Below are 13,988 nucleotides of genomic sequence, written 5' to 3' on the forward strand. Positions count from 1 at the left end.
AGATAAGCCTGTGAGTGAATTAAGAAAATCATTTAAGGAAACTAAAATTAAAGGAGGAAAATGTACTCCCATAAGCTTGACAACAGCCACATTTTTTTTACTAACATAACAGAAATAAAACAATTTTTCTCCTCTATAATATCAATCTAAGATGCAGAAAAACCCAAAAGATTGTTTGATAGAATACAAACTGAGTGAATTGGTTAGGGGAGAGGGGTGATGTGGAGGGAGGGTTGGGGAGGCTTACAAGACAAGTATTTTATCCTGCAGCAATGTGTGATTTGCATGCAAATTCACAATTTCATCAATTATGGGCGTTTTTAGCCTTGTTAAAATGTTTTCTTTAAGAGTAAAGTTGAAATGTACCCATCAAAAGTGTATTTGTAGTATGAAAGTTTGCCTTCATAATTAAAGAGCAATACAGAAATAAATAGCACAATATGCCCTGAATCCCTATAGCAATGGCCTTGCTAGGTGACTTACTGGGCAAAAAGAGGCATGATCAGAATATTTCAGGTGAGAATGCCTGCTGTACTGAAAAGGACATTACCTGCGACTCAGCCAGGCTGACAAGATGGAATGATGATGATGATGATGATGATGATGATGATGATGATGATTTTGTATTTTCCTCACTAAAGACAGACCCTATAATGACAGTCTATCATGAGGAATTATTTGGTGGCTTGATTTAGTAATTTGAAAAGTACATTGTAATTTTTGTCCAAAATAGAACTTCCTATTTTCCCCTATTTTATGTGAAGTATATTATTATTAAAGCTATGTAAAATACTATCCTAAAATGTCTAACTAGGATATTATCAGGTTTTAACAACCAAGCCTATTATTGCTTGAAAATCAAGCTAAATCCCATTAACTAAGGGAGCAAATAATTGTGTTATTTAGAAAATAGGTTGACATAGTAGAAAGGAGTAAAACTGATTTATCTTCTCATATGAGAATCTTTAAATGTAATGAATTCAGGTAAAAAATTAAGTAATTTTTTGCATTCCATCTGTAAGCTGTCACAAGCAAATAATTGGGCTTCTTATTCCATTCAAGTTTTGACAGTAACATGATCTGGCAAGAGGACAAAGGATTATTTTTCTTTGCCTAGAGGCTATTGTCTTTGAACACATGTTATTTCCAAAGGCTTCACAGATGTATTTTAATTTAAAATTTTACTAAATCTTTAACTTAAAAACTAATGCAAGATAAAATTAATATTCTCAATATATGCTCTTCAACCAATTCCAAAGCTAAGGTCAAAGAAAGTTACAAAGAATTCATAAATAAATTGAAATACACCAGAATCTTGGTGAAATCAGTATCCAAATTTCAGGTTATGTCTAATCACAATTAGCTTATCACACTTGAAATTTTGTATTTTGCTTCCTCAGGGCTATGGTTATAGATCATTAGCCCATTTAGTGTTAAATATCAAACCATGACCCTTCAAATGATTAAAAACTTTGATGTTTTCAATTCTATGATAAATCAAATGTTATAAGTAAATTCTAGAGCGTGCGTTAAGAATGGCTGAGACATTATATACATTTCAAGAAGAGCCACATTTTACAGTACCAAACAAACGAAGTCAATACTTTATAATGAATGTTCTCTAATGGATTATTCAAGAAAGATGTGAGTCACACACCAACAACCCACACACTCTTTCACCTGTTCTAATGCACTGTCTCATGCGGGTAAAGCTCTTGATCAAGTTTTTGAATGACAAATATCTTAAGGAGTCTATTTGTATTTTTTAGGACAACCTGAACACTCCTTTTCAGCTAATGTTGATGAATGCTTACAGACAAGCAAAAATTTGCTCTACTAAAACTGAACTGTTACAATTAGGAAGTCTCATCCTAAATACTGTTCTATGAAACTGTTTCCATTGCCTCTTTTTGTGTGGTGGTAACAAGAAGACACTTTATTTATTAACCAGCATCTGGCATCTCTTTATAGTGTCAAAGACAACCATTATATTTAATTCAGGTGTGTCTGTCAAAGCCTTTTTTCAGCTCTGAAAGACATATTGCTCTCCATTTTCCAAGTATTTTTATTTTTTGCATTAGTCAATAATAAGAAATAAATAAGTTACCTAGATCCTCCAAGGATAGTACTTCCAAAGTGCATATTGCAATTCATTAACAGTTGTGAAATCTTCATAGCAAGGATTTATAGAGTGTGGAGATCAGGATGATTTTTAATTAAAATTAAAAAAGAATAGACTAGATTTTTTAATTAGAAGTAGATTAGAAAGCAAAATTAAATATTAGAAGTCTTCACCTAAAGTAAGTATGGTTTTGTGAATTCTGGGTCATAATTTAAATATATTCTTAGTGGAGTCACTAGAAAACCGGAGTAAAAAGTAAAACCACCAATCTAAAACGTGTACTGAAGGGATTTCATGTGTGTGTGCGTGTGCACGCGTGCGCGCACACACACACACACACACACACACACACACACACACTTGCAGAAATACAAAAAGATACAAAAATGCTTTCAATTTAAATATTCAACTGAATCTAATACGCTGGGGATTATGCTAGATGCTTTAATATATTTAGTCGTCAACGTTATCCAAAATGTTATCCAAAATGCTTCCAGTATTTCAAAATGAGGCAGAGAGATTGAGAGAGTTTATGCAAGTAACAGAGTTTCTGATTTTCAAGGACTTAAACATAGGTGGGACTCTATTGCCCTTCCTAAGCGAGTCTGATGCCCAACACATTTATTTCTCTGCCAAAAGCTTAGTCTTATTTTTGGTACCAAGCTCACCAATACCATCTTTGATCACTGCCTAAGCAGTAAGTGGCCACTGGGCTTACTGTCATACGATGCCCTTCTTCTCTCAGTAGATGCCTCTGATTTAATAAAACAAAGTCTATGCTTACCATCTTTTATAGCTGAGAAATTATGCATGATTTTCAGTATTAGCAAAAACAGCATAATTGTTTTTAAAATCCAACGAATACCATTAGAGAATGAAATAAATCATTATAAAGTACCTAAAAAATGCCTGGTAGCTAAAAGGTTAACAGTAAAACTTTAACTCCCTGTGCAATCTCCTATATATAATAAATTCAAGTAAAAATATAACTGTTTTGCTGCCTTTTAAATATAATCAATCACAGATAAATAACAGGGCTTATAGAGGAGAACAGGGCAAAAACAATAACAAGGAAATTTTTGATAATAATAGGCTCTGTAGATTAGGCCAATACATTTTGGTTTTGGACCAACAGCTATTGTCTTTACATATGTCTCATTTTAAAATGGCTTATCATGCATATTTCAAATTGGAGTTTTAATTAGTCTTCAAGAAAGAGTAAACATTGAATAAATTCAGGAGCCAAACTCCTAAGACAAGTTTCACATTAAGCTAAGAATTTCCCCTTCTCTTATTAATTGGGAAATAGTTCCTTGACCAAAGCTTTATATTATCTTGTATTAACAGGATAACCCAAAAACATGCCTAAGGAACAATTGTTTCCTGAATCAAATAAACACCTATCTGGATCCAAGAGCCGCCCCAGGGTGCCTTCAATCTGCTGGGCATGATAAATTTCCAAGTATGATGAATTTCTACCCTATATAAATCCCTTAATATTTCCCAAAATCCTTCAAGATAAATTCATTTTAGTAATGATAAAAACTCCGTTTTATTACTTCTATGTAGCTCTCTACCTTTATCAATGACCTACTTTTGCATTATACTGAGTTAATAACTGGCTCCTAACCCCTTATGCCTCTGACTCCAGCACACACTACCTTCTCTCCACTCCTGTTCATATGGATTTATGAAATTGTTTCTCATCCTTCCCCATTCATTTTATTTATCACTTCCTCCAGAAAATCATTAACACCTACATTTTTTTAACACTAAAATTTGTAAACAGCTATTACTAGCCCTAGAGCCCTCAGTGTTTACCAGTATCACATTATACCAATTTCCCTAAATCTCCATCTAAATCAAAGGCTCCTTGAGAACAAGGACTATTCCTTATCTATATATTTCAAGGCCAAATCACACTTCTAAGGAATTAGTAAATAAGCCAGGTAGATATTAATGTTCCTTCTATCACAAAAACATCTTCAATCCTAGATATCTCCTGACCACTCAAATATTTCAACAGAACCATGCCTAATAAAATCAATAGGGTATTTTCTTGTTTTCAATAAAGTATTTTAAATGCATCCTTAAAAAAAACACATGTGTGTGTCTATATATGTATATATGTATAGTTGCATTCTGATTTAATTTTATCTAGACTCAACTATAATCAAAGTGTAGCTTTAGTTTAAATTATCAGTCATCACTATAGATGGGCCTATCAGGGTGATTGCTGTGACTCTATGCTATTATGGGAAATGGCACCTGCTCTAACTAATGCAGAGGAGTATCAGGTAGGAGAAGGGATTCTACCAGGTGTTGGTAATTAGAACCCAAGGAAGGCAATCATGCTTAGCTGAATGTAGGCGTGCTTCTAACCACAGAAAACTGAGTTGAGGGCCACACTGCCCAGCTTCCCACTTGTAACTCCCCCATTTTCCTGATTCTTTCTGTTTTCAACATGATTTATATTTCTTTTTAATCAGATCCCACATTTATAGAAAGAGTGCAGGTTAGGAGCAACTCAGAGCATAATTTATATACAATAGATATTCTTGCCAATTAAACTGAGTTTTAAAAATCTGTTCAGTCGGTCTCCTAAATGTAGCCTTCCTCTTATTTATTCACCATGGTTCCTTCTTCTTAGAGATGCTTTTTTTCCCCCTCTTACTTTGTTTTAAAAATTGCAATGAGGATGACAGGGAATATGACCATCCTGGGAACTGAGCAGTTTTTTTTTCCAGTTTACTTCTTGCTTATTACTGGTTTGACACAAGGGTAATTTTAAATCTCAAATACTCATAGCGTCTTTTTCTTCAGTCTATGAAAATTTTGATGATGCAATTCTCACAGATATGCAGGTAGACTCTCATTAATTTTATTAAAGTTAGCTCCATGTGCTAATTTTGTGTCCTAATTATGTGTCCTTCCTAGATATAATTCTTTCATTTTTTATATTTCTTTATTGCAACCATGCACGTCTCTAAACTTAACTATAGGTGCATTGAGCATACAAGATTTCATGGAAAAGCCACATAATTTTGCCAATTTACTGATGCATATTTTCACATTAAAGTTTTACTGACTATAAAAACTTTAACAGAGTATTTAAGTTGTTCAGAGTTGCCTTATATTGAACTTCCTGGGTAACAAACTCCAAGGTTCTCATGTTTGCAAGCCGTATTTTTGAGAATACCCTAGGAAATGATACCACTAATGGGCTTTGTAAAATCAAGTTATTTTCCTACTCACACTACCTGCCACCACTGTCACTTCTAGTACTTCATTCATACATTATCATGATAAAAAGCATCTCTTTGATGATTCATACTATTTGAATATGGATGCCATCATCTCCCTTTCCTAAATGCTGTCATTTGTTGAACTTATAGTTATTATCCTGAGCGGAAACAAACATTTTGATTGTTAGTCTAAAGTCTTTTTATTCATGTCACAATTTGGCACCAGTGTGTGTGATCTGTGTATTCTAAGTCTTATCCATCCAAAAATACTTCCTCTCGGTTGAATTCCTCTTCTCTATTCCACCCCATTCAGTTGCCTCCATGGCTGAAATCTCAAAACAACTTCCTAATCTCAATAAGTTAAGTAATTTTTTTTTGTATAAAAGAGGAGATAGAAACCACACAGGATGTTTTCAAACTTTCTACTAATCAGATAATGAGATCTGAGTCAGATGTTATACCATGTCCTTCTTTCCTTCTGTTAGTCTATTCCTATGTGTCAATTCATTCCATGCCAATTATACTATTTGACCAATAACCCAGTACCACTAAAGCCAAGATACATTTACCATTCCTCAAGCTATTTTAACTCACAAGTACATTTAAAACTACTGTCCACTAGGGGCCCCTTGGTGGCTCAGTCCATTAAGCTTCTGACTTTGGCAGGTCAGGATCTTTCTGTTTTTTAGCTCAAGCCCTGCATATGGCTTTGAGCTGACAGCTCAGAGCCTGGAGCCTGCTTCGGATTCTGTGTCTCCCTCTCTTTCTGCCCTTCCCCCACTAGCGGTCTTTCTCTCTCTCTCAAAAATAAATAAGTATTTGTTTAAAAAAACTAATGACCACTATTATTTTTGGAAATACTATCTGATCTTGAATTTTGTGTTATATATTCTGCTCCCTTCTGTCCTACTTTCTCAATTGTCTTTATATTCTCTTCCTCTCTTCCCTGGTCATTAAATATTAGAGAAATTCAAGGATCGATTTTAGGTCTTCTTCTCTGCTTCTCCATGTGCTCCCTAAGGAAAATATAAAATATGCTGGAACTTCATATTACCCTTACCAAATTGCTAATATCTTTTTATCTCTGGACTAGACTTGGCCTCTGAGTTTTAGTTGTATAAATCTGTCTTCTTAATTACTCTATTGAAGTATTTCACAACCTTCTTGTTTATTATTCTATCTCCATCCAGCATTGTTCCATAGTTTTCTATATCACTGAATTTTGCTACCACACATGCAATCATGTTTAACCACATATTTAGAATGATCAATACACATATGTTATTTGCCACTTTAAATTTTATATACACTGCACTCTTCACCTTATCTGATTTTTTATGAATATAATTTATTGTTAAATTGGCTTATATACCTAATTTTTTTAAAAAGATATATTTATTGGGGTGCCTGGGTGGCTCAGTTGGTTAAGGGTCCAACTTCGGCTCAGGTCATGATCTCACCATTCAGGAGTTTGAGCCCCATGTTGGGCTCTGTGCTGACAGCTTGGAGCCTGGTTTAGATTCTGTCTTCCTTTCTCTCTGCCCTTCCCCCATTCATGCTCTGTCTCTATCTCAAAAATAAACATTTAAAAAAATTTTTTAATTTATTTAAATTAATGTACATTAGCATACAGTCTACCTTCCCTGCTTTTAATCTCTCTATTTTCCAAGAACAAAGCAATCTTGGACATGACACAGAACACAACATCTTTGCATGCACTATTTCTCTGCCTGAAATGTTAACTTCTGGTTTTCTGTCTAGCCCATGGCTCTTCAAACCATCTTTACAAATTCCATACCATTCAGTATTTCCAAGAGCTTTAGTCTAATATCACCCCAAACTTTCTTAATTATACTCTTCTGAAGTAGCACATATATTTTGTATAAGTAAAAAATTGCATTTTAGGTACTTGTTTAACAATCACTCCCAAATCACAATTCCAGGAAAAGGAGTCATTCATTAAATATAACTGAAAACCATATAATTATTATCTTTTACATACTTGGAGCATATTTGTCTCAAATACTAGTGGAATAAATGAATGAATACATCTTCTGAGGTAAAGATAATTATAAAGTAGTTGGAAAACTGAAGGTATTGCATATGACTACAGTATAAATCTTGAGAAATTTAGAGAAGTCACTGGACTATAGTAGGCACTAGGAAATGAAGAGCCTCTTAGTCATGTGAGAAAATTTGGACTTTGGGCACCTGGGTGGCTCAGTCATATAAGCATCTGACTTAGGCTCAGGTCATGATCTCCCGGTTTGTGAGTTGGAGCCCCATGTGGGACTCTAGGTTGACTGCTCAGAGCCTGGAGCCCCCATCAGATTCTTTGTCTCCCCCTCTCTCTGCCCTTCGCACACTCATACTGTCTCTATCTCTCATAAATAAAAAGAATTTTAAAAATTTAAAAAAGATAAAATTTGGACTTTATCTTGATAGTAATGGAAGATTATATGGAAAGTTTAAATGCAGGAGTTTGCTAAAAAGAATAACTTTCCAGAACATTCAGTATAAAATTCAGGGGGAAAAACTAACTTAAGAAACTGTTATAATATTCCAGATAATAGTTCATTATGTAATGAAAATGGCAGTAGAAATGGGATGGGCTATAGAAAAATATTGAGAAAGGAGGATTGACTATACAGACAATCCTCATTTCAGGTAGTAGCACAGCATCATTAAATGACTGTGAAAGCTGAAACCACATGTAGCAATTCAACAATCAATAGCACAAATGATAATAATAGTTCATGACCTTTACATTTGAAAAGTATCTCACTATTTATACATTTATACATTTACAGAAAAAGGGAAAAATAGTAAAAGTAGTATTTAGTATTTATATAGTACTCTACAATTTATAGCATTGGAAACATTAAAAGTTAAAGTATAACATTTCTTTTTAAAAGCTTTAAGAGTAATTTGAGCAGCTTTTGGGTTCTTCTTATCCTATAATTGATAATATCTACCAAACATCTTTCCTATTTCTTGAAGAATTCTCATGTTCTCTTTTAAATTTGAGTCACCTTCTACTATTTAATTCTTTGTGCATTATTCAGTATCTTAAAATACTTTGGAAGTTTCTTTGTTTTACTTATTTATTTTATATTTTTTAACATTTATTCATTTTTGAAAGAAAGAGACAGAGTGTGAGCAAGGACGGGTAGAGAGAGGGAGACACAAAATCTGAAACAGGCTCCAGACTCTGAGCTGTCAGCACAGAGCCTGAGAGGGGACTGAAATCCACAGACCATGAGATCATGACCTAAGCTGAAGTTGATGCCTAACCGACACTGAGCCACCCAAGCATCCCTATTTATTTATTTTTAAAGTTTATTTTCATTTATTTTGAGAGAGAGAGAGCAAGTGAGGGAGGCATGGAGAGAGAGAATCCCAAACAGGCTCAGTGATGTCAACACAGAGCCTGATGTGGGTCTCAAACTCACCCAACCCTGAGATCATGACATGAGCTGAAATAGAATAGGACCCTTAACCAACCGAGCCTTTCAGGTGCCCAGAAGTTTCCTTTAATGAGAAATTCTGTGGGGATATCACTTTCTCTGGGAAATCTTTATGAGATTTTGACTAAAATAAGTCAAAAACACTTTTCTCAGTTGTGTAAGTTCACCTTTTCTAAGATCCTGTGGCTGTATACTTAGAGTCTCTAACAGAGTGGTGTCCATATTCCCACTGATAGCTATTTCTTCTACAATTCTATTTACATACAGTTTGAATTTCACCTTCAGCATTGTCTTTTTTTGTAAAATGCTCACAGGTTTATCATTGAAACTCATGTTTTGTTGTCCATATGTGAACTGAATAACAACAGATGTGCAGTGACCAATCATCAAAAGACTTTGAAAGAAATGATGGAAGATTGATCACTAGTCATGGCACATATGTTATTTATACGGTGCTTTATGGACCAAGGAACTTGCTTTGTAATACATACTTTATGTACTTTTGGCGGTTAATACCTTGTAGTATATGGAATTTGAACCATATTGTTGGGAAATTGGTGTTATGTGACTACACCATGATAAGCAAAATTCATATGTATTAAAATAATGGAAAACAAGAACTTTCTGTACCTGTTGAGTCATTCAGCATCTCAAAATAAGAAAAAGGAAAAGGTAGAATACAAAAATATGCCAAATGTACTTTCTTATGAGTGGTATTTTTTGTTTAGATGGGAAATATAAGAAATAGAAGATTTACAGGAAATTCTTATGAATTCAATTTTATAAAATGTTAGGTTTCTTGTTTCTGTCTGAAACTCAAATAGAAACATCCAGGATCAATAGGTCTGGAGGTCAAAAGATCAATCTGTGCTGGAAGCGGAAATGGTTATTATCAACATATAGATGGGACATATTAGGATAAAGAAGACAAGAGTAGGAAGGACTTTAAGAAAAAGTAGCCAGAGAATTCAAAAAGAAACCATTGTTTTGTTTTTTTTTTTTACAAAATCCAACTTATAAGAACTTTGCATTAAAAAAAATGGAATCTAATATCACATGGTTCAAATGGATAAAGACAGATGTGAATTGGAAAATATCCTTTTTGATTTAACAACTAAGTGGTAAGGGAAAAAATGTGGTGTGAGGCAGTGAGTCTAGGTAAATATGGCTGCATCACAGGCCAAACTTCCCCTCAAGTGGGTCTTTCCAAGTTGAAGAAAAGGTGAACATTATAAGAAGTCTGCTTGTGATCACACATTTAAGCTGCAGTGTCCAACTAACTTTATCATAAATAATGCTAATCTTTTAATCACAGCCTATTTGAAAGTTTTGTCAATTTATCAATTGGCTCAAGTATTAGAAAAGGTTTAAGGGATGGTACAGTCAGGAGTTTCCATGTCACATTTACTATTTTGGTGCACTTAATTTGTATCATGATTGCATTGCAACCTCACAGGAGAACTGGGTCAGCACTATCATAATACATGGCATGCCCGGTGGTCAGAGAATCACTCCTGGCCAATGTAAGAATGAGATACACTAGCAGCTGATGCATAATATGCTGTATAATGTTCAAAATTTCAACTGAGGATGTGGGACTAGATTGTCAACATTGTTTACAAAATATGGTTTGATGGTTTTCACCAAGTTTAACTGGTGACACAGCCTGATTTTAAGCAGCATGACTATTTTGGTTATCCTTACAAAAAGTTTCTTTTATCAAGATTACACACAGCACATATCTTCTGCAACTAGTAATATACTGTGTGAAGCAAACACAATTTTCTAAGAGGTGATACCTGATTTTATAGAAGATTAGGTTTACTATAGGACTCGACAAATATATGCTTTCTTAGTGTATCCCAGGAGTTTTTATTACACTGAAGATTTAATGATGTGAAAGATAGATAATATGATATATGAAATTTTTCTTTCACTGAAATATTTACAGTAACTTACTTTTTTTTGTGAGAGATAGAGACAGTGCGAGCAGGAGAGGGTCAGAGAGAAAGGAAGATACAGAATCCGAAGCAGGCTCCAGGCTCTGTCAGCACAGAGCCCAACACGGGGCTCGAACTCATGAACTGTGAGATTATGACCTGAACTGAAGCCAGACGTTTAACCAACTGAGCCACCCAAGTGCCCCAAGAGTAACTTACTTAATTCATTATATAGTAACATCATATATTCCTTGATTTTCTTCAACTACCCTTAAAAATTATGCATATATGCACATATATATTTGTGATAATATTTTATTATCTAGTAAATGCTCCATTTCTAATCTTTTCAAATTCTATGTGCCTAAATTTCACCTCGAGGTCTTATGATAAAAACAATCAGAAATGTAAACAAAGTTACATGTATAATGATATTAGCACAACCTTACTAAAATAGGAGCAATTTAAGTATAGTATAAAAGTCAATTTGTTAACTTTTTTAACAGTATACTTATATGATGAAAAAATGAGCAGCTATTTAAAATAATAGTATACAAGGTTAGGGGACATAGGAAATTTCCAAAATAATTAAGACAATGGGAAAGAGTCAACTGAAGAATGGTAAGTGATTTCAAACAATTTAAAATGTGCATATAGGGGCGCCTGGGTGGCTCAGTAGGTTAAGCTTCCGGCTTCAGCTCAGGTCATGATCTCACAGTTCATGGGTTTGAGCCTCGCATCGGACTCTGTGCTGACAGTTAGTTCAGAGCCTGGAGCTTGTCTTCAGATTCTATGTCTCCCTTTCTCTCTGACCCTCCCCTGCTCATGCTGTCTCTCTAACTCTCTTCAAAATAAATAAAACATTAAAAATTTTTAAGTGTGTATATATTTTATATAAAAAGCCTATATAATAATATAAAATGTTTACAATATTTAGGTCTTCTGTTGTGATCACTTTCAGTAAACATTTGCATTTAAATTTTTTATTTTTAATTTATTTTAATTTTTAAAAAAATTTTTATGTTTTTTAATTTATTTTTGAGAGACAGAGAGAGACAATGTGAGCAGGGAAGGGTCAGAGAGAGAGGGAACTACAGAATCCGAAGCAGGCTCCAGGCTGTGAGCTAGTACAGAGCCTGGAACGGGGCTCAAACCCACAAATTGTGTGATCATGACCTGAGTTGAAGCTGGATGCTTAACTGACTAAGCCAACCTGGCACCCCATGAAGAATAAACATTGTTAAAATGTGATTATTACCCAAAGCAATCTACACATTCAATGCATTCTCAATCAAAATTGTACCAGCATTCTTCTCAAAGCTAGAACAAATTGTCCTAAAATTCGTATGGAACCACAATAGACCCCAAATAGCCAAAGTAATATTTAAGAAGAAAACCAAAATGGGGAGCATCACAATCTCAGACTTTACCCTCTGCTACAAAGCTGTCATCATCACCACACTATGGTATTGGCACAAAAACAGATACATAGACCAGTGGAATAGAATAGAGAACCCAGTATTGGACCCACCAACTAATCTTTGACAAAGCAGGAAAGGGTATCCAATGGAACAAAAGACAGCCTCTTTAACAGATGGTGTTGGGTGAACTGGACAGCAACATGCAGAAGAAAAAAACTAGATCACTTTCTTACACCATTCACAAAAATAAACTCAAAATGGATGAAGGACCTAAATGTGAGACCGGAAACCATAAAACCCTAGAGGAGAAAGCAGGAAACAGCCTCCTTAACCTCAACCTCAGCAGTTTCCTACTTGACACATCCCTAAAGGCAAGGGAATCAAGAACAAAACTGAACTCTTGGGACCTCATCAAGATAAAAGTTTCTGCACTGCAATGGGAACAATAATGAAAACTAATAGGCAACCAACTGAATGGGAAAAGATAGTTGCAAATGACATATGGGATAAAGTGCTAGTATCCAAAATCTATAAGGAACTCATCAAACTCCACACCTCAAAAACAAATAATCCAGTGAAGAAATGGGCATAAGACATGAACAGACACTTCTCCAAAGAGGACATCCTGAGAACCAGCAGACACATGAAACGATGCTCCAAGTCACTCATCATCATGGTAATACAAATCAAAACCACACTAACATACCACCTCACGCCAGTCAAAATGGCTGAAATGAACAAATCAAGAGACTATAGATGATGGTGAGGAGGTGGAGAAATGGGCACCCTCCTACACTGTTGGTGGGAATGTAAACTGGTGCAGCCACTCTGGAAAACAGTGTGGAGGTTCCTCAAAAAACTATCAATAGAACTCCCCTATGACCCAGCAATAGCACTGCTGGGGATTTACCCAAGAGATACAGAAGTGCTGATGCATAAGGGCACATGTACCCCAATGTTCATCGCGGAACTTTCAACTATAGCCAAATCATGGAAAGAGCCTAAATGTCTATCACCTGATGAGTGGATCAAGAATATGTGGTTCATCTATACAATGGAATACTACATGGCCATGAGAAAGAATGAAATATGGCCATTTGTAGCAATGTGGATGAACCTCGAGTGTGTCATGCTAACAAAATAAGTCAGATGTAGAAGGACAGATACCATATGTTTTCACTTATAGGTGTAATAGGAGAAACTTAACAGAGGACCATGGGGAGGGGAAAGGGGGAAAAAGAGTTAGGGAGAGGGAGGGAAGCAAACCGTGAGAGACTTTTGAATACTGAAAACAAACTGAGTGTTGAAGGGGGAGGGGGAAAGGGGAAGGGAGATGATAGACATGGAGGAGGTCACTTGGAAAGAGCACTGGGTGTTATATGAAAACCAATTTGACAATAAACTATAAAAATAAAAAAATAAAATATAAAAAACAAAATAAAGAGAAAAAGTGTAGCTTCTAAAATCTACTTGGAGATAAGTATGTGGAAGTTTAACAAATAATTTTAAATGCAATATATTCAGTAGGTTCTTCTTTTATATATATATTTTAAAATCTTTATTAAAGACATAAAGATATATTTTATTTATCTCCAGCATTATTGGAAAGTTTAATTGCAACAAAAGTCATAGGGAACTTTGGGAAGAAATAAGGACTACTTTCCTAAAACTTAATATTACATCCTATGTTATAATTTATGTAGGATATTGATCCATTGGCCATATTTTAAATAAGTATTATTCAATTCAATGTGTGGAATGGAATATTTTGTAACTGTTTCCTTTTTTTTTTT

The sequence above is a fragment of the Suricata suricatta genome, chromosome 1 (assembly GCF_006229205.1).
Source record: "Suricata suricatta isolate VVHF042 chromosome 1, meerkat_22Aug2017_6uvM2_HiC, whole genome shotgun sequence".
NCBI classification, from domain to species: Eukaryota; Metazoa; Chordata; class Mammalia; order Carnivora; family Herpestidae; genus Suricata; species Suricata suricatta.